This window comes from Plectrocnemia conspersa, unplaced genomic scaffold (genome assembly GCF_051122295.1).
Source record: "Plectrocnemia conspersa isolate PC_06_02 unplaced genomic scaffold, ASM5112229v1 ptg000003l, whole genome shotgun sequence".
Lineage (NCBI taxonomy): Eukaryota > Metazoa > Arthropoda > Insecta > Trichoptera > Polycentropodidae > Plectrocnemia > Plectrocnemia conspersa.
This window is the reverse complement of record NW_028277167.1, coordinates 23,287,848-23,308,670: the sequence shown is the minus strand read 5'-3', so window position 1 is coordinate 23,308,670 and position 20,823 is coordinate 23,287,848. Positions and strand designations below refer to the sequence as shown.

Here is a 20,823-nt window from a genome sequence, read left to right as displayed (position 1 = left end):
ATGAGACACGAGACTGAAACCAGTTTGTAAATCATTTTCATCGTCTTATTAATGTATTAATTATAAACGAATTTTACATCGTATAATCAAAATGTGTCACTATACAACCTAGCTTTTTTTTATTTATTTAAATTATTTATGTATGTATTTGTATTTATTTTAAGCATATGTAACTTTTATTTGTATTTTTTTGTTAAATAATCTTAATTAAGCTCTGCGTCTTATGCGTGGATGGTTTGGCATTGCGATAAGATCGAACGGAAGATAAAAGAAACGGCGAAGAAACACCGAGGGTGTTATAAAAATATATCTCCATGTCTGCAGCTCCTCTAGTTACAGAAACCGAGGGCGCTGCCGTTAAAAGTGCTGCCTCGGCGGTAAAAGTATCAAAGGGCTTATCTCCTTCTTCGAGCATTCCATATGGAAGTCAATGGGGCCGAGGGGTTGGGAACAGACGTGTGCCGGAATAGAAATGGTTGGAAAATGAACGGAAAAGCGTTGATTCCGCCCTAATGTTCCTCGGCTGGGGGATGGGAAGATTTCAATTTGACGAAAATAAATCGCCCGACTTTCAATTTTGGTTAAACGCCCCCCGCGGGGTGCGGCTCACCGCCCTTGTAAATTGATAATGGATAGTTGCCGATTTAACCCTAAAACTCGAACCACGTATCGTCGGTTCTTATTACATGGTGATTGTTTAGCGAACATTACAACGAACGCGGGTCATGTCAGTCCAATATCCGGAGAGTCGGTTGCTACTGTGACCGGATATTATTATTGAATTTCATTTCGATACTCCCTAAAAGACGAGAACAAATATTAATATAGACGCTTGGTAAATACAACCAGAATCGCTCTCATCCGAAGGATTGACATGCCTTCTACCGAGTGACCCGTATTAAGTAAACGGTTTAATTTTCATCCCACAGAGTGACTAAGACATTAGTTACTAATCCATATAACCAGAACGATAGATCAGTGGTATAATTCAGTGACTAATACAAATACTAATACTAATAATCCCATATGAACCCGAGTGTTTCTCAATTTCTATCGGGTCTGAGAGATCGGAATTAGAGATTATTATATAATTTATATTTCGATCTATCATCACAGATTAGGTATTCCTAGATTTTCATAATCTCACGGATCAGTTATTAAAAAAATAAACATGGTTGTGCATAGTGACATCTATTAATTGTTAAATATAATTGACAAAATAATGGAAATTTGATTGTCATCATCAGTTGTTTGTGTTCATCGTATGTGCATGTGTCTGCCGTGCAATTAGCCAAGATTGTGGTAACCAACCCCTTTGGAGGTGAAAACCGGCAGATATTTGCGCGTAAGTAGCACAATTTAATAAATAGTATAAATAGATTGATTAATATAATATATAAATAGTATAAGATAGAAATAATTAGTATTGTTACATAAAAAAATGGCCGATAGCGGCGTGAATATAGCGGGCGTAATTACGCCAGAAAACAGAATAAAAGAAATGGATGAATTAAAAACAAAATTAAATGTATTGTTATCAAATGGTAATATTCTATCAAAAGAAAAAAAAACCATTATAACTAATACATTTGATATTATGTATAAACATTTATTAGATGTGTTAAAAAATAATAGGGACGATGTAAATAATAAAAATGAAAATAATAACTCAATATTTGAGTTATTAAATGAAGTTAGAAAAGATGTTTATAATATAAAGGATAAACTAAATTTAAATAACAACATTATTAAAAATAAAATGCAAAAAAAACATTATTCGGAAATCGTAAAAAAAGGAAAAGATATTGCGATAATTATACCTAAAAATTTGCAAAATATTGAGCAGACAAAAAAGGATTGCAAAAATTTAATTAAACCAACAGAATTAGAAGTTGGAATACAAAATATAAGACCAATAAGCAAAGGAGGTATAATAATTACATGTGATAGTAAAGAAGATGCATCGAAAATTACGACAGATGCAGTAAAAAAACTAGGAGATAAATATAATATAAAAGTAGGAAATTTAAAGAAACCAAAAATAAAAATAATTGGAATTTCTGAAGAATTAAAATATGATCAACTAAAAAAGTGTATAATGAAACAAAACACATGTGTAGAAGAAAACAAATGCTATTTAGAAGTAAAATATATTAAAAAAAACAAATTTAATAAGTATGATGCTATTATTGAAGTAGATGTTACGACATTTAAAAATATAATGGATGTAGGCAAATTAAATATTGAATGGGATAGGTGTAAAGTATATGAAGACATATTCATATACCGTTGTTATAACTGTTATGGTTATAATCACAAAGCCAGTGAATGTAAAAATAAAAAAAATTGTATAAAATGTGGTTCGGAAGAACATTTAATAAATCAATGCAACAAAAAAGAAAACTGTGTGAATTGCTGTAGAGCAAATAAATTACTAAATCTTAATTTGAATGTGGAACACAACTCCATGGATAGAAATTGTTCAATTTATAAAAGATACGAGCAAAATTACTATAATAAAATACAATATAATATAGTATAGCAATTAAAAAAATCAAGTTCATATGGGAAACAAGAATCAGTAACTGGGATATTAATCAATGCACAAGGTTATTTAAAACATAAAGAGGAAATAGAATTAATTACTGAAAAGGAATATCCAATATTTTTAGGGTTAACTGAAACCCATATCACAAATGACATTGAAGAATTTGAACTAAATATTGGCAATTATAATATAATTAGATGTGATTCTAATTCCAGACATACAGGAGGTGTTATACTGTATATTAGAAATGATATAAAATTCAATACTATATTTAAAAATAATCAAGATAAGACATACTGGTCTATCACAGTTAAGATTTTTATTGAAAAAATTCCCATAATATTATGTATAGCATACAGATCTCCAAATAGTAATCCGAATTTGTTCATAGAATTTATAAATAATATTGCAGAATGGAGTTTTGATCAAATTTTGGATACTGTTTTAATTGGAGATTGGAATTTTAATTGGAACAAATGTGAAGATTTTTACACAGCAAAATTAGAAAAAATATCAAATATATTTGGTTTAAGACAATGTGTCAAAGAAAATACAAGGACTAATAATAGATCGAGCACATTAATAGATTTAGTATTTACCAACAACAAAAAAATTTATTGTGAAGTAAAATCAACTCCAAGAATAACTGACCATTCAATTGTATATATTTATATAGAAAAACATAATGAACTTAAGTTTAAAAAAACAAAAAAAATTGATATAATTAAAAAAATTAATTTTAATAAATTAAGATTAGAATTACAAAAATGTGACTGGAATGTAGATAATATGGATGTTAATAGGATATGGAACAAAATTTATAAGAATATAGTAGATTGTAAAACAAAAAGTCAATATAATTTTAAAAAGGAATATCGTTACAACCCAAAACCGTGGTTTAATGATGATGTTAAAAATGCTATAAAGAAAAGAGATGAGTCATACAAAATTTTTCAAATATTAAAAACAGAACAAATAGAATATAAAGTCTTTAATGAAAAATGGAAAACATACACACAATGTAGAAATATGGCAGTCAAAGTATTAAGAATGGCTAAAAAGAAATGGTATGAAAAATTGATAGATGAAATACAAAATGATCCAAATAAGATGTGGAAATCAATAAAACAATTAATTAATCCAACTCAGAAAAACGACATAATAAAAATGGAAATTAATGGAAATATATATCAAGATCCTTATATAATGGCAGAAAAGATGAATACATATTACATTGAGAGCATAGAAGAAATTGTAAATTCAATACCAAGGATTAGTAATTTAGTACAATATAATAATAAAACATTAATTGTAAAATTTAGTAAATTTAAATCAGTATCATTAGATGAAATTCATAACATAATATGTAAATTTAAAAAAGGAACTAGTACTGATGAACTAGATATAAATATAATTAAAGAAACATGGGAAATAATAGGAACTAAATTAAATTATTTAATAAATAAAGCACTCTCATTAGGAGAAATGCCTGAAAATTTAAAGATTGCTACTATTGTACCTATACCTAAAATAAAAAATAGTAAAAAAGTTGAAGAAATGAGACCAATCAACATGCTACCGTGTATAGAAAAAATAATAGAAGAAGTAGTAATCAAACAATTAAAGGAATTTATTACTTCTCAAAACATAATATGTGAACAACAATCGGGATTCAGAGAAAAGCATTCCACTGAAACTGCATTACAAGTAGTGATAAATGATTGGCTGTTGGCTAAGGATACAAACAAAATCATTGGAGCAGTTTTCTTGGATTTCAAGAGAGCCTTCGAAACAATAGACAGAGAAATAATGATGAAGAAATTGGAGAGTATAGGTATAAGTGATATAGTTTTGAGATGGTTTAATAATTACTTATATAAAAGAAAACAAAAAGTTAAGATAAATAATGTATGTTCTGAAGAGAGGTTAGTGTATTATGGAGTACCACAAGGGTCTAAATTGGGACCATTGTTGTTTGTTTTATATATAAATGATATAGTTAATAACGTAAAAAAATGTAAAGTTCATCTATTTGCGGATGACACATTGATCTATTGCATGGGTGATAACATTGAAGAAGTTGTGAGTAATTTGAATGATGAATTAGGTGTGTTAGAGATATGGTTAAAGAATAATGTACTTAAATTAAATGAGAATAAAACTAAATGTATGTTTATTAATTATAAAAATGTGTTAGATGATAGTACCAAAATAGTAATAAATAACTCTAATATAGAAATAGTGGATAATATAAAATATTTAGGAGTAATTGTTGATACAAAATTAAACTTTAAAGAACATTGTAATTACATATTAAAAAAAATTAGTAGAAAAATAGGTTTATTATCTAGATTAAGAAATATATTAAGTATAAATACAAAAAAATTAATTTACAATAGTATAATATTGCCCCATTTTAATTATTGTGCAACACTTTTAAATATGTTGAATAAATTAGATAAACAAATGTTGCAAAAATTACAAAATAGGGCAATGAGAGTAATCTTAAATAAAAATAGATTAACTAATTGTAAAAGTATGATTGATAGATTAGAATGGTTGAATGTTCAAGAAATATTGAGTATGAATGTATTAGTATTTATATATAAGTTAGAAAATAATATGTTACCACACTATTTTAATAAGTATTTAATAAGAAATAAAGATGTACATAAATATAATACTAGAAATAAAGAAAATTTAAAAATAATTAAGTATAAGAAAACGAGTACGGCTAGGGGAATTATGTACGGAGGTTTTAATTTATATAATAGTCTTCCAAGAGAAATCCAAAACAGCAAAAATATAACGGGTTTTATAAATGGAATAAAAAAACACCTTCGTACATATAGAAATAAAGTATTATAATATTAAGTCTTTATTATTGTATATTTTTTCTTTCTGTTATGTATTTTTTATATATTTTTATATATGTTTACTAAATTTGTTAGATGTAAAGATTAGCTATTAAGCTAAATAAATTAATAAAATAAAATAAAATAATAATATCTGTTGTCTCACTACTTAGTAGTTTTTGATTGTGTTTAATCTGTTGAATATATGTATGTATGTATGTGCAGATAAGAGTTGAATATATGTATGTATGTATGAGCAGATAAGACACAAATCTGTTGAATATATGTATGTATGTGTATGAGCAGATAAGATACCATGGCTTAGGAACTGTAAAAAAATTTAGGATGTCACGAAATTCGTAAATCTGTTTTATTTGCTTTACAGATTTTAAAAAAGCACTTTAAAACAACAATAGCATTTTAAAATAACAGAAACACGACTATATCGTTACATTGGCTAGACGACAGAGATGAAAAATTTCTTAAAAACTTGTATGGGATTTAATCTGCAGTAATAGTATTAATGGGATCAAACCGAAAATATTTCAATACAGAGAGCGATATGTTCTATCTCCGATTTATATTTCATAACACTATTTAAAAAAAAGCTCCAGGGACAAAGATAAAAAAATCAATAAAAAAACAATTAACATTCATTATGCTGATGACACAGCAATATTTGCTGAGACCATTAACGACCTTCATATATCATTGGATAGTGTAAATAAAGGATGTATGAAAAAGGGCCTATGAATAAACGTCGATAAAACACAATTTATGATTTTAAGCAAGCTCCCCGTGGGCCACGTAGGCTTAATATTAGACGGAGATAGAATTGCGAAGGTAAAGCATTTCAAATAACCAAATAGCTGGGTAAGTTACAAAATGGACCATGACGTAGAGAATTAAGTCAGTATCGAAATTTCATATACCTAACAAAAACTTTTTTTTGATTGAATCCACGGCGGTCAAATTTATTTAATCACAAAAACCAGGCTTATTATCTATTATTTATATATAATTTATTTAGGGTATATCCTGTACCCGTTACAGATGTTGGGACCACTACCTGAATAAAAAACCACCGGAAAATGTAATGACAAAAGAACAAACGTTTCGCTCTATCTTTAGTCAAAAAAAATTATATCGAAAGAATCGGCTTCTGCAAAAGGTCTTGAAGCAGCCATTTAATTTAGATCATAATTAGTGAATTACAGCAAATGTTAAAATAATAAAATAAAACCGAAGCTATGTTTCTTTTTTTTTTTAAAAAAAGTTCGGAAATTGTAGTTGGATCAACCTTTATATATGATATCCTTCAGCATGAAAAATGTATCGCAAAAATATATCGTACAACTGAAGGACTACTCTTGAAAATAAAACACTCAGCGTAATGAATCCTTGTGACGATATAGATATATAATAGGGCACAAAATAATAAATATATGACAATTTATTTATCAACATTAACTTCACGATTCGGAACTTAATGCTCTCAAAATATATTGTCTAATTATAGAGTTGATTGTAATTTATTTAAAAAAAAATATGTAAGTAAATGTAAAGACAAAAATTTATAGATTGAGAACCTTGGTTAGCAATTAACACGTCAAGGTTTCGAGCGATTGATCAAAATTCATTAATGGATTAACAGTATTTACGATGAATTTTAGTAATTTAACAATTCCAGGTAAAATGGTTAGGAATTGCTAAATTTTTTTACTTAGATATATTAATAGAGGTATCTCTAGCTAATGAAATAAAACACTAGAAATTTATCAGCAAGTCATTAAAAATGGCTTTAGAAAATATAAAATAAATTTGGCATGACATAGATGCCTTCAGAATGTATTGGTTGCGCCAATGATAAATTTCCAATTTATTCAATGGATTCTAATGGTTTAATAGAGTCGCAAGGGTCCTTAAAATTTGTCGAGCCATTAAATAATCTAAAGATCTGAAGCTTTTGAAGACTAACTAAAGAAGTAATTCTATTTTTGACTGGTGAAAGATTCTGGATTTTGCAAAAAAATAATTAATGACATCAATGTCTGGTTTCTCAGAATATATAATTTCTCCTTAATTGCCAGTTAAAATTTTGAGCTTAGCTCAGAATTGATATTCTATAATTGTTTTACTAAAAAATTTAAGGTCCCTTCGGCTGTTAATAATAATCGTGAGACAATTGTCAATAGCAGCTGTTGCTAATAAAAAAAATTTTAGATTATCGAAAAATATTTTGTAAATATTTTAGTTTTGCATTCTTATGATTCTCATGCTTAATTTATTCCTAACGGAGTGGATTTTAAGATCATTAAAGCAAAGACAAATCTGCTGGACGGTTAGAGTAAAAAATCACAAAAAAATTGTTGTACATTCAAATACTTTCGATCTTCCGAGAAAGTATGAATATTTTAAAACATCTGTCACAAACACCTTTAGATAGGTTTCTTATCTAAGTGTCTTATTTTATTACGAGTTTAAGTGTTACAATTTTTTAAACAATTTATTGTCATTCCTAGACCCTTATACCTTGCAAAAAGTATGCATATTAGGCCATTATTTATGCAGCGTTATAAAAAGGGCAGTGGTTGTAAAGCTTTTAAAAATATTCGTATAAATTTTATTCTATAAAATAAAAAATGTTTATAAAATTTCGATTTGATATTTTTCTAGAGAAACTTTCAAGAAGAAACACTAGTTGTAACGCATTAGGTAACGCCTGTCATGTTACAATGAAACATTTACAATAAATATATAAATAAAACTAATGAAGTGCTTAGCAAATAAAATTACTTAAATATTTAGAAAGAATATCTATATTCTAATAGAAAATAATATGTTAGTAATATATTTTTTGAATAACAGTGAGAAATATTCACTCTTCATAAACATGTTTGTTTTTAACTTATCGCGAAAGGTAACGTGTTAGTATCACGTCAAGCGTATTTTATGTGCTCTCCTTTTCCTTTTGGATACTCAGCTAATTTGATAAGTTTCATAAGATTCATGTTTTCGGCTCGAGCATCAAATTTACGCCTAAAGGCAATAAAAAAGTACATATGTACATAGGTTAACTTAAAACTTTCAGAAAAATATGCGATTGAATTGAAGTGTATTTCCTAAAACATTTACATATCATCCTATTCAACTTTAGAACGCATTAAAGTAAATAAAAATACGGGCACCTAGCTTATGCGCCCCAATTTTCTCAAATCTCCCAAAGTTCCCGCCCTTTGATGCGATTAAGACGCGAATCCCTTCACTCTTGAGGGCGACACACCACAAAAGAAGTCTCGGGGTGGAATGAATAATACATTTCAGCGTCGAGTTTCTGTTTCGTTCGTTTTTTTCTTTCTTTATATTACACACGAGCTGGCCCCCTTTTTCTTCTTGTGTCGTGGGGCGCAGCTCCCACCTTGGCCGGATAAAGATATGGCGAAGGAAGGTTAGGTGTGATTTATAGAACCGAATACATTGTTTATCTCTCGCAGCCGATACACGTACTGCTGTTTCTTTGTTTAAATTCATCCTGGCATGAGGAGATAGATGGGGAGGTTTTCCCTACACCTTACACCTTAATCTCGGCGGACTTGCTAGAGATATCTTGCAAGTTCATTCCGAGAGAAAAACATGTGACGGTCTATTGTTTAATATGACAGATACATTATTTCTATCATATGTATAAATATAATGGGAGATAGATAAAATATTTTTGCAAATGGAATTGCTATTTTATACAAAACAAACTTAGAACACATTCTAAAGCAAGTCATGGAATATAATTTTGCCATTATTAAATCTATTTAATAAAGTTATTATCAGAAGCAATTGAAATCAGACCCTATCTTTTATATACTTATCGAAAATATTTAATTTACATTTTTAGAAAAATATTGTGGCGATTTGTTTTTGTTCGATAAACGTTTACTAAGGTACCTAATTAAAACTAAGATGCGTTTTAGAGTATATATATAAAAAATTATGAAAGTTAAAAATATTTTTAATTTTGTCAGTGAAAATAATAAGTGCTAAAGAGATGCTTTGTTTTATAATTAAATTACGCCTATAAGCTTCATTTAAAAAAGTGTCAGATAAAGTTAGCAAGTTTAGAATAAAATTAGGGAAACTTCAGTCTTGTATATTTTATGATAACAGTTTTCACCGTAACGCGTTTTACAATTTCGAGTTAAGCAATTAAAAGCGTCTCATTAACAAGAATCAAAACGAGGAGCCGTCCGGGTTCATTTAAACTTTTATCACAGTCGCAAACTCGCTTCGTCAAGATGAACGCTTGAGATTAAAGATATTTAGATGAATTTTCACAGATGCATTTTCATATAAAGTTGCACCGGGACATGCTAAAACTTCAACTTTACTCGCCCGAGTTTTACGCTTTACACTTTTTTTAGCACTTTGTATGTGTACCATTAAGGCAATTTGGAATCCATTAGAACCATATGTACGATTGTCGTATACGTTAATTTCAGCTCTAGGCTAAAAAGCGCATTAAAAGCGCCCATTTGGACCTTTATATTTGAGCGAGTTAAAACATGCAGTTAAACGCGTTTTTCAGTAGTATATAAAAGCGTGTTTAATTTATTTTTTATTGTAAATGATGCATGGATGTAATAATATACAAAGCGTTTTCCGTGAATGTAAGCTTTTATATTTGAGAAATGAAAATGTACATGTAAAAATGGAAGCGGGTGGACGTCAAAGAGAATCTTTCTCGCAAGAAAGACTTGGCGAGAGTTAAATTTATTCGTTAGCTCGCATAAGTGCAAACTATTTTAGAGAGACTCTTTCACAAAGGGGAAACCCTCATTTCCTACACGATGGAAGTCTTTTGCGAATATTTTACGGTCTCTTGGCAAACACCGAGGCGTTCGAGTGATAAAACACACCGAATCGTGCTGATCACTCGCAGCATCCGACAAAGATGGGTGCACTAACGTTTCGCAAATTGTTTGAATTTAACAAGAGATTCTTTGCAGATCAAACACGTAAATTCTAAGAGAAATGCTGAATAATAAAACTCTTATAATGACTAACGTTCATATATTACGTGTAAGCCTGTCTGTAGCTATCGTAAAAACAGCAGCGAATCGTTTAAATTCAAAAGTATTATCCTGACCTTTAAATCGGGTAAGTTAACTAATGTTTTTAGGACAAAGTTTATTGCTAATAATTTTTTATGCAATAATTAAGATCGTAATGTACAGGTTGTATATGTTAATTATACGTGAAGTTATCTGAAGCGGGTTCAACTCTGAATTTTAGACGTTGGTCTGAACCAGAGATGCGAAGAGAGAATCAAGCGGTTCTCTCGGTTGCAGTTCGTATAAACTACTGTCAACTTTTTCTTAATAAATAATTGGCCTAATAATCTAGACTAAAATAATAATTTTAAGAAACTGATAATGTTGTAGATTAAGCTTAGGTACTTAATATTATAAATGAATAATGTATCATATATATAACTTATAAAAAATGATTAACAAATAAAAAACTTGTTTAAGATGTTTTTAAAAATCATCTTAAAAAAATTTCGTGAAAGTGAAATCGGAATAATTCTAAATACCCATCCTTTTTAAAGAGACGTTCTTTTTTTTCTTACTGCTTAAAAATTGTGTTTTTTAAATGGCAGTATATTTACCTAACAGCGTATTTTTTACAGCTACTCATAATCTATCACTGTAAGAAGTCATGGATTAACTGTTCATATTGTTTATTAAACGTTTCTTTAATAAACAAGGAACAAGTAAGGGCATTATCAAAAAACACTACTGTCTCCTAAAACATATTTTAATTATTTTTAATGTTTCTGTGACTGCTGTTTTTTGTCCAGAACATAAATTTAATTGTAAATTGTAAAAAACTTTAAGTTATACCAAGAAATAAAAAATAAGATATATCTGCTTTTAAAATATAAATATTTGGGACGACCCCTCTGAAACCTATACATTTTTTTCGAGCACAGAAATAATTACTAATAGAATTAAATTAACAAAAACTAAAAATAAATATTTGCCAAAACGATGCAAATATAAATAAAAGCATTAATTTCTTTAAAAATGTGTTATTTTAATGTATTTTTTAAATAAATTTATATTTTTTTAACTTGTACTTTACTTATATATAATTTAGGAATTTTATTATTGCAATAAATAATTTATTTTAATACATATTTTATGTTTCTCTCAGAATAATATCAATGTATCGAATAAAATGTTAATTCATAAACATGAGATTTTAAAATTATATTGGGCACTATATGCTAGTCATAAAATATGATTATGCTTAAGGACATATTTATAAAATATCCAAGTGAAAGCCAATCATCAAAACTTAAGCAAATGTAGTATAGTTTATAAAGTTTGAACAGTGTTCTAAGGAACAATATCAAATTTATAGAGGATTTTTTTTAATCAAGGTTTAAGAATAAAAGCGAAATATACAGCGATTTTAATGAAAGTTTAAAAATCGAGTAAACCTTGAATTGTATGGTAGATAAAGATAATGGTATATAAAGTAACTATTTTATTAAATAGAAAATAGGCGCAGTGTTATTAAAAGCAGAATTAAAGTACTTTTTATAATGCTATTTTTTATTATTCATTCTGATCCCTATGACATTTTCAATATTTTAACTTGATATACAAATTTAACTGAATCGATGCTTAATAATTCATAAAGCACAGTAGATAGTCTACTATTAAGAATGACAGCAACATTTTAAATAAAAAATGTAATACCTATTATCCCGTTATTTTTAGCCTTTAATTAATTTTAAAGGATTTTGCATTACATACAATTTAAATATTAGTTGAATTATATAAATATATCAAAACTCCAAGTTTAATTAAATATATATGAACAGTTCATAAAAATATACTACCTAAATACTTATTTATTACTTTAGTAACACAAAAAGCATTAAATACATTTTTTTTCAGTACTTTCTGTAAAATAGCGCTATGTATTAAATTTATTGCAATATTCGCACTTATGTAATATATATTTATACAACATACATCCATTGATCTGTACATAACTGAGTAACATCCAGCTTTAGCGCAAAACTGGATGAGTTAATCCGTAATTATTAACCGGATAACGGGCAAGTATATACCATACACACACACACACAGAGCCAGAATACCTCTCATACGTCTTTGTCGCAAAGTACACCTAATTGGAGCCGTCTCTGACGGGACAGTTTCGGAAGCTTTCGTACGCTCTATTCAATATTCACAGAGCAGTATCGCCAGTGTCACATCTCGCATACAAGTTGCCCGCTTAGCGGACGTGCCCTTTTGTATTCATGAACGGCGTCCTTTGGCTTAAGCCGAGCTTTAAATTCAACAAGAAATCAAACATTGAAATTATGGACGAGCTTTCGCGATAGCTTCTCTCGCCACCCTTCCTCGTAAGGTCGAAAGTCGTTAGCAAAAAGTGAAAATGTATTAAACGCCCCATTGTTGGTGGCATAGTGGGTGGGTCGGCTCCCTTAACACTTGCGAGATGTTCAACATCGGTGTGTTTTAATTTTTGAACTTGCGCTGGGAGTTGAAAGCTCAGAATAAGGGGTGTATAAAGCGTTTTTATTGCGAGCTTTTAAATGTCAGCGTACAATAATTCAAAAGAGAAAATATCAAAGGTAACGTATTTTATCGACGATGTAACAAACGCGTTCTTTTATTAAAAAATGTTATTCAAAATCAATAAGGTGTAAGTAAAGGTACTCGTTTATTTGAAGCCTTTAATATTTAAAATAAATGGATCATTTTTACTCTGTGTTTCTGTACTAGAATTTATTGAAAAATGATAGTTCGATTTAATAAATTATTCATTAACTCTCTAGTGAGTATAAAAATAGATAAATTTATGTATAGGACATTAGTAACCGAAAATCTACTTTATTTAATTAATATTTTTGCAACATGACAGGCGTTATTAAAATACATTAATCAGTAATATATTTTGTAATATAATATTAATCATTTCGGCTGACAATTAATAGATGTAATTATGGATAACCTAGCATGATTTTATCTAAATTATTCATCCGTAAGATAATGAAAATCTAAGAATCATAATCATTATTCTGATCTCACACACACAATATAAATAAAAAACCTGTTAGTTTATATACTATTCAAACCTAGTTATTTGAAAAGTCCATAACTATATTCCTTATTTTTGTAAAATAAAAAAATAAAAACGAAATATATTCCAAGAAAAAAATTAAAATTTTTATAGTTTATAATACTCACACAGTTAGAAAATAGTTTATTTAAAGTACGACACAGTTATTCTAAAAGTGATCGTATCAGAATCCAAATCCACTTAGTACATTGATTATAGTCTTTTAAATGTTTCTTACAGTCTCGTGATAACGACCTTCCAAATCTAAGAGCGAATTCTAAAGCGTAGAGAGGTTGTAAAAGTTTGGGAATATTTTTCTTTACTAATGTGACTAGGCACGTTATCGTGGTGTAGCATTTTATAAGGTGTTTTAAAATAAAACATTTCATTCAATATAATTTAAAAAAAAGCGGTGTGCTTAAATCTCAAATATGCCGTTTTATACTTATGATTACTAACTTGAATACACTGACTTAATTTTACAAAACATATTTATATTAAATTATGATTAAATTCGTTATGCAACAATCGAAACATGTTTTCGGTAAGCGCGTTCGAGTATATGCGAAGAGAGAAGCGGCAGCATCTGCGATTTTCGATGGCATGAAGTTATTCAGCCTCTTTTTGATTTTAGGTTCAGATTGTTCTCAAGTTCAAATGTCTTGTACTCCGAAGTAAAAATTTTAGCGTAAATGTCAATTGAGAGAATTTCAGAAGTGTTTGAGGAGAAGCGATTATTGGTTGAATGCGTTCCTGTATCAATCCATGGCACTCTTTATGAGAGATTTTTGGTGAGACGAACAATTATAGGAAAGTGGCGAATCTTTCGAATCAAATTAATGTTGGCCGCTAGAACAGATTAGGAACGGCCGTTTCAAGAGCAAACTCGAATGCACGCGTTATCTTTTCTTTAATTCTTTCTGATTTATGACGTGTACTTTAAAACTTGAGCTGTTAAAATGATTTATATAATAATGTCTTATTTCAACAATAAAAAAAAAATTTTAGATAGGTAAAACGCTTTAATTTAATGAACCTGAATGGTTAAATTGTAATAGGCGATAAGATATAGGTTGTGTATAATAATGTAACATAAATATGACTATATAATCTCCTAAAACGCAACTCTAATACCCAAACAAGTTTTTTTATTTGTTTTAATATTATAAGGTTATAAACGTTGATGAGTTATAACAGCAAATATATATTTTGAATATGGTATTGACTTATAAGCAGACACATAATGCCAATATTTTAAACCACGATAATGCCAGATAAAAAAATAAGATATTTTGATTTTAAAAACATATTAAATTTCATAAAAAACATTCTTTGATTAGTTTTTCCCCATAAAACTTAAATCTTGATTAGTTATTTGCCATAAAACCCGAGGTAAATTTAAAAAAAATAAAATATATATATACGTTAAATATATAATTGGTTAAATATAGATTTTACCTTTAAAAAAAATCGTTTTATTATCAAAAAATTATATTAATTAATATTACTAAAAATTAAAAAACCACTCTATTCTCTTTAATATTAACAGTTTTTTACAAAAGTTTGAAAAAAATTAATCTTATGCAGATTTTTATATCAATAATTGTGGAACAATGAGGAATAAGAAGAGATTATCTATAACAGAATTGGCTCTGAGGTTATAAATCTTATCCACTATTTCTTAATATATTTACGCTTACTTAACTAATGTCACAAAATTATATTTTTATTTTTTTAGACAATTTTGATAGAATTCAGTATTCATTTTATTTGTAGAAATTTATGAACAATGAACATATATCCAAATAATTATGAGCAAATTTAGCATTTTAAAAATATTATTAAAACAAATTAAAAATAAAGAGATAAATTTATGATGCAGCTAAGTCTAGGATTTCTTTCATTTTCTATATTTAGCTTTTGCAGCTCAAAGCGTATAAATTTAACATCCTTAGGGAACATGTAGCTTCATCAAACCGCACGGGAAAATTAATTGAAGCGGAACGAATACGTCGGAGACCATTTTCACGAAGGATACATTGATAGATTTTGATGGAGAGGAAAAAAACACAAAGTACTCCAGAAGCTTGACTCCCGTAATTAAATCCGCTAAAGGTTTTATCTCTCATTGTTCTCAACGAAATGTCGGATACGTTTGTTAAACGAGAGATTTGCTACTATTTTTTTCTCTCTCTCTTTCCCTCTCTCTCTCTCCTTCTCTCGTTTCACCGAAGCGAAACGATCGCCTTTGGTCCCTTTGTCTTAAGTCGACGCCTTTCTCCAGCATTGTCTTTCATAGCCTTTCAGACGTCGCTTCATCTCACGTAAAAATCTGACTATCGAATATGCTAATCATGGTCCAGACAAAGGCGGTTAAATCACCGTTTAATTATGCCAAAGGTGATTTTAACGCAGAGATGGGCGGAGCGATTAAAATCAAATCGCTCAAAGATGGTTCTTTAAAAGTATCAATTAACGTAATCTCATATAAATGATTACCTTAATCACATACAACAAATTAATTTAAATAAATTTGCGAAGCTAGAATATGTATTATAATTAGCATCGTCGTTCTTAAGAGCACAACATTAAAAATATTTTACTGATATATAAATTAATGATAATATCTGGAAAATTTTTAATAACATTTCAATTATTTAAATTCCTACAGCTATAATTTTCCGAGGGAATATTAAACATGCGCTTTGAGTTGTAAGAACTAAATATGCATTTAAAATCTCCCGAAGCAGTGCAGATGCAAATCTAAACAAATAAGAACCGCCGTCAAAGAGCATTCAAAGCGATTGTATAAGAACATACAATAATTTTCACACAGTGGCATATAAAAAGTGGGTTTTTATCTTATTATTAAATAATTAAATAATACAAATTCATTGGTTAATTTAGATCACCACTGTTTTAAATTAACTAAAGTTTACTTTGCGTATTATACGTCTTTGAAACAGAAGCGTGATAAGCAATTGTGCAACTACCCTATCCAGAATTAAATTGCGATAGTGAACTTTCGGTGGGTCGGATACACACACCCTTAAGTTTCAAAACCTTATACGTTTAAAGAGAAAAGTTTCGCTACCCACACAACGAACCTAATGTGAATTCAAACACAATACAAAGGGAAAATCAAAATTGGAACGAACGTTGCACATAAAAAAATACACATATACACATCGATAGATAATCAAACTTTTATTGGTCTCCGCGGATAAAAGGTACCAGAGTGCTCCGACGTCAAGTTTCGAGTTTCTTAATGACTTAAAAAGCAATTAAAACTTCTTTCGGTGAATTTCGCCCGAAAGGTCAAAAACTTGAGGTCTCTTTATTTATACGGCAGGTACTTGCGAATGCTTCCAGATCGTTAAAACGTACGGATGACACTTAGACTGGTCACCTTTAGAGATATGGCGTAATAAATTTATTAGGTTGGTGTACGGTAACTTTATTAGTTATTTTCTCAACTACAACCCCAATAAAGATATGTTCTTTATATTTATATGCTATATACGCTTATATACTTGGTCAGTGCGACGATACAATTTTATGAAAAAAGATTCTATATACGTTTAAAGTTTTAGACGATTTATATATTAGTATTGTACTCGTTAAAAATATAAATGGGAGAATTAAATTATTGTAAATTAACTAAAAGTTTTGTATATAATATTAAGCTGCTCCAAAATTGCGCATAAAAAATAATGAGGCGTAAGAATAATATTGTTCTATATTTTAAAAATCATAAAAATGGATGATATATATTGAGAAAATTTATAACTTAATTAAAAAAAACTACTTAGAAACAGCCACGATAAGCTGGGACGCGCAACGATTTTATTTTTATTTTTAAAGGTAATTACAACGCAGAGCTACAATGTGAATAGGTCCTCTAACTAACTTCGCATCCATGGTGTATATAAATACCATTTATTTTTTAATATTTATAAACAAAAAAGCCTTAATATATTTTTCTTCAAGGACCATTTTTTTTGTTAAAAAATTATGTTCTACATTAGGTACAGTAGAAAAGTTTGTAATGTATTTTGCATATATATTTATAAATACAAACATATTACTTAATTATTTAAACATGTAATAAAGTTTATCCCTGAGATAATACTGACTAAAAATAATGAATAAATAAAACCACTATATTATAATTTACATATTTTTTTATCTGCAAATTACTTAAATTAAAAGTAATATTTTTCTATCACACATTATCTATGTTCTATAATTTAATATTTTAAATATGTTATATGAAATCGAAAATAATACTTAATAATTTTTAAATAAATGCTGCATTTGAAAATGGTCCATTTATGAAATATTAGTAAATGATTTAGCAAAACTCATAAAAAGGTGAAAAATTAGTAATTGTTCTAATGTTTTTTAAATATTTAAAATCGTCAGACCGAATAAGCAACTGCTTTGTTTATGTTATTTATAAGCAATAAACAGTAGTGGGCTAAGATCAGATCTATATGGCACACTCCATAGCATATTTTAGTACTAATATTGTAACATTCACAACAAAGCGTCAAAGATACATAATATCGTTAAATCATGTTAAAACTTAGATTTTATGGTTTGCTTAAAATACAAAAAATATTTTAATATTTAAGAGTAGATTTTTTTACTTCTTTGCAAATGACAAAATATAAGAGACAGTTAAAAAAGAATAACTGTTATTACTTAATAAATATAATATATTGCATTAAAAAAACAAAAAAAAAACAAACAAACGCAATTCAGCTCAAAGTTGACTTTATAAAAATAATTATTTTAAATCTGTTTGATTTTTTATTGATTTCTTAGAGATTAAAAAGAGATATATGAGATAAGAGATAATTTAAAACTAAATAATATTTGTTTTAATTTAAAAGATATATAAAAATAGTAGCAGTAATTGAGAAAGTCCACAGCTGCACAATATTAACTCGGAAATATGAGCAATTTCTAGAATTTCAGCATTTGAAAACAATTTTTTTTTAATTTTATTTTATTTGTCATCTATTATCTTAGTAGCGTAAAGATGATGAAGTAAATTTGCAAAACAAAAAAGGCACATTTAGGCTGTAGATCGAAAAAAAGAACTACCTGCGTTGTTGTATATAATACACAAAGACAACACAACTATCAGTTTTTATAAATTAAATATTATTAAAATATTTCGCTACAAATATGAAAAAATAGTTGAACAAATATTTTAATACCAAATAGTAAATTTTTTTAAGAAGTGGTAAATAAATTTGGTATTCAAATATTCAGATTGGAGTCTCTAGTGACAGTAGAACTTATTGCTTTACATTGAAGCATTAAAACTGTACTGACAATTAACCTTTTGCGCCCTATGGGCCTGTAAACTAGCCTGAGGAAGTGGTGCATAAGTGTCTGAACCTGAACGGTTGCTTTTCTGGCCTCAATATCTATCATCATACAAATAAAAATCTGTATAAATACTTTTGACTTATCAAATAAAGGGTTTTTATAATCACAACAGAACCGTTATCTGGTACAAATTACGCTAGGTGTTCTAATTTGATTAAATCTAAATCTAAGATTGAATTATGGCATCAAATTTATTTTGATTGTTTTAACCTATTATATTATTTTTATATGCAATAAACATTTCTATATTTTTTCTCTTTATTGCTTTTTTGAGCTGCAAAAGGTGCGTGAAAATTATCAGAAACTAAAAAAGTTTTAAGTCGAAATTGTGAACATAAGTCATTTTTGTGCTGACATAAAAATCGTAGCTTATTATAATATCAAAAAGATCAAGTATAAATGAATGCAATGAAAATCTAATGCCAAGTACAAAGAAGCAAGTCTTACATTTAATTCATGATAGAGAATAGTTTCCTAAAACAATAACTAGACTAGCAAAATATAATTTATTTTCTGCAAAGTATGAAAGTCAAAAAATTTTTTTTAGTTAAAATGTTTCAATACAACGTTTTAGCAATATGGATATAGATATAAGGACGGAATAGCGCAGTCCGTAACGGCTCAGACTAGTAATTCTGAAATTGCGGGTTCGAGCCCCGGCAGCGGCTCTCAAATTTTTATTAAATAAAAAAAATCTATAAAAAAATGGCCTATGCTGCAGTGACATCTGTTGATTATAAATTATATTACACATACTAATTAGTAATATATTATATTATAGATGCCACCGATTGACAGATTTTCAGTCTTGTGGTTGAAACTTGTAGGTACTAATTATGTCTGATTTACCCCATTATAATGCATTGGGGTAACGTCTGTTAAGTTACAACAGAAGATTTAAAAAAATAAGATAAGATAATAGAGGGGGCGTTAGACAAAGTCTAGACTAAGAAAATTATGTAAAGGTTAAAATCTGCAGAATAGAACGATTTAGATATTTGAATTGTTTTGAATTAATACTGGTAATAAAAAAAAGTTATGTTATATCTCTAGTGATCATAATAAAAGTAATAAAACAACAGATTTGTTGCTATTGATCTCAATACGCTAAAACCAAGCTGTTGATTAATTAAAAATTCTTCGATATGTTTTAAAGCATATTTATGAAGTATGATTTTGAAAACTTTGGCTGGTGTTGATAAAATCGACAATGGCTTATAATTTTCTATCATAGATTAGTTCCATATTTTATGTATAGGAGTCACTATAGTATTTTTTTATACATCGGGGAAAGTATATAAGTTGAAGATAAGCGACAGCAGATGTGCGATAAGGTCTTGAACTTTTTTAACATACAGTTGAGTGAACAAAGTAAAAACTGTAGAAATGATATTGCAGATGAAAAATATCAAGAATTTATACAAACAATAAGATAGAGCAGTACTGCTTTGTTTAGGACAGTAGTAAACAATATGAATGTAGCTGAAGTTCTGCATGTAAATATTTTAAAACTATACGAGTATAAATTAAAATTAATGACGCAGTACCATAGGAAAAGAAGATAATTTATTTTTCTTCTTTACTAAATAATCCAATCCACATAAAGGATTATATAAATATTGAAAATCTACGGCATTACATATGCAACACCCTGATAACTAGAAACGGTCACGTTTTGTACCAAGCAGTTAAGTCAGGAAACTTGTACTATATATAAAGTTTTGCGAAACGTAATACTCAATAATAGACGAGTTAACGTCACGTATGTAGTACGTTCGTACATATACAGTCAGATAATGTTTTATTCACGTTTATAATATAAATGGGCTCATCTATTTTGGGTCAACTTGGGGCAACGGTGAATGT

At 28.3% G+C, this 20,823-nt stretch overlaps 1 protein-coding gene across 1 annotated transcript in view; it reads right to left on the bottom strand.

Moving 5' to 3' along the window:
- Window positions 1-20,823, bottom strand: part of LOC148237000 (uncharacterized) — a 495,914-nt gene that overhangs the window by 50,682 nt on the left and 424,409 nt on the right. The window lies entirely within an intron of this gene.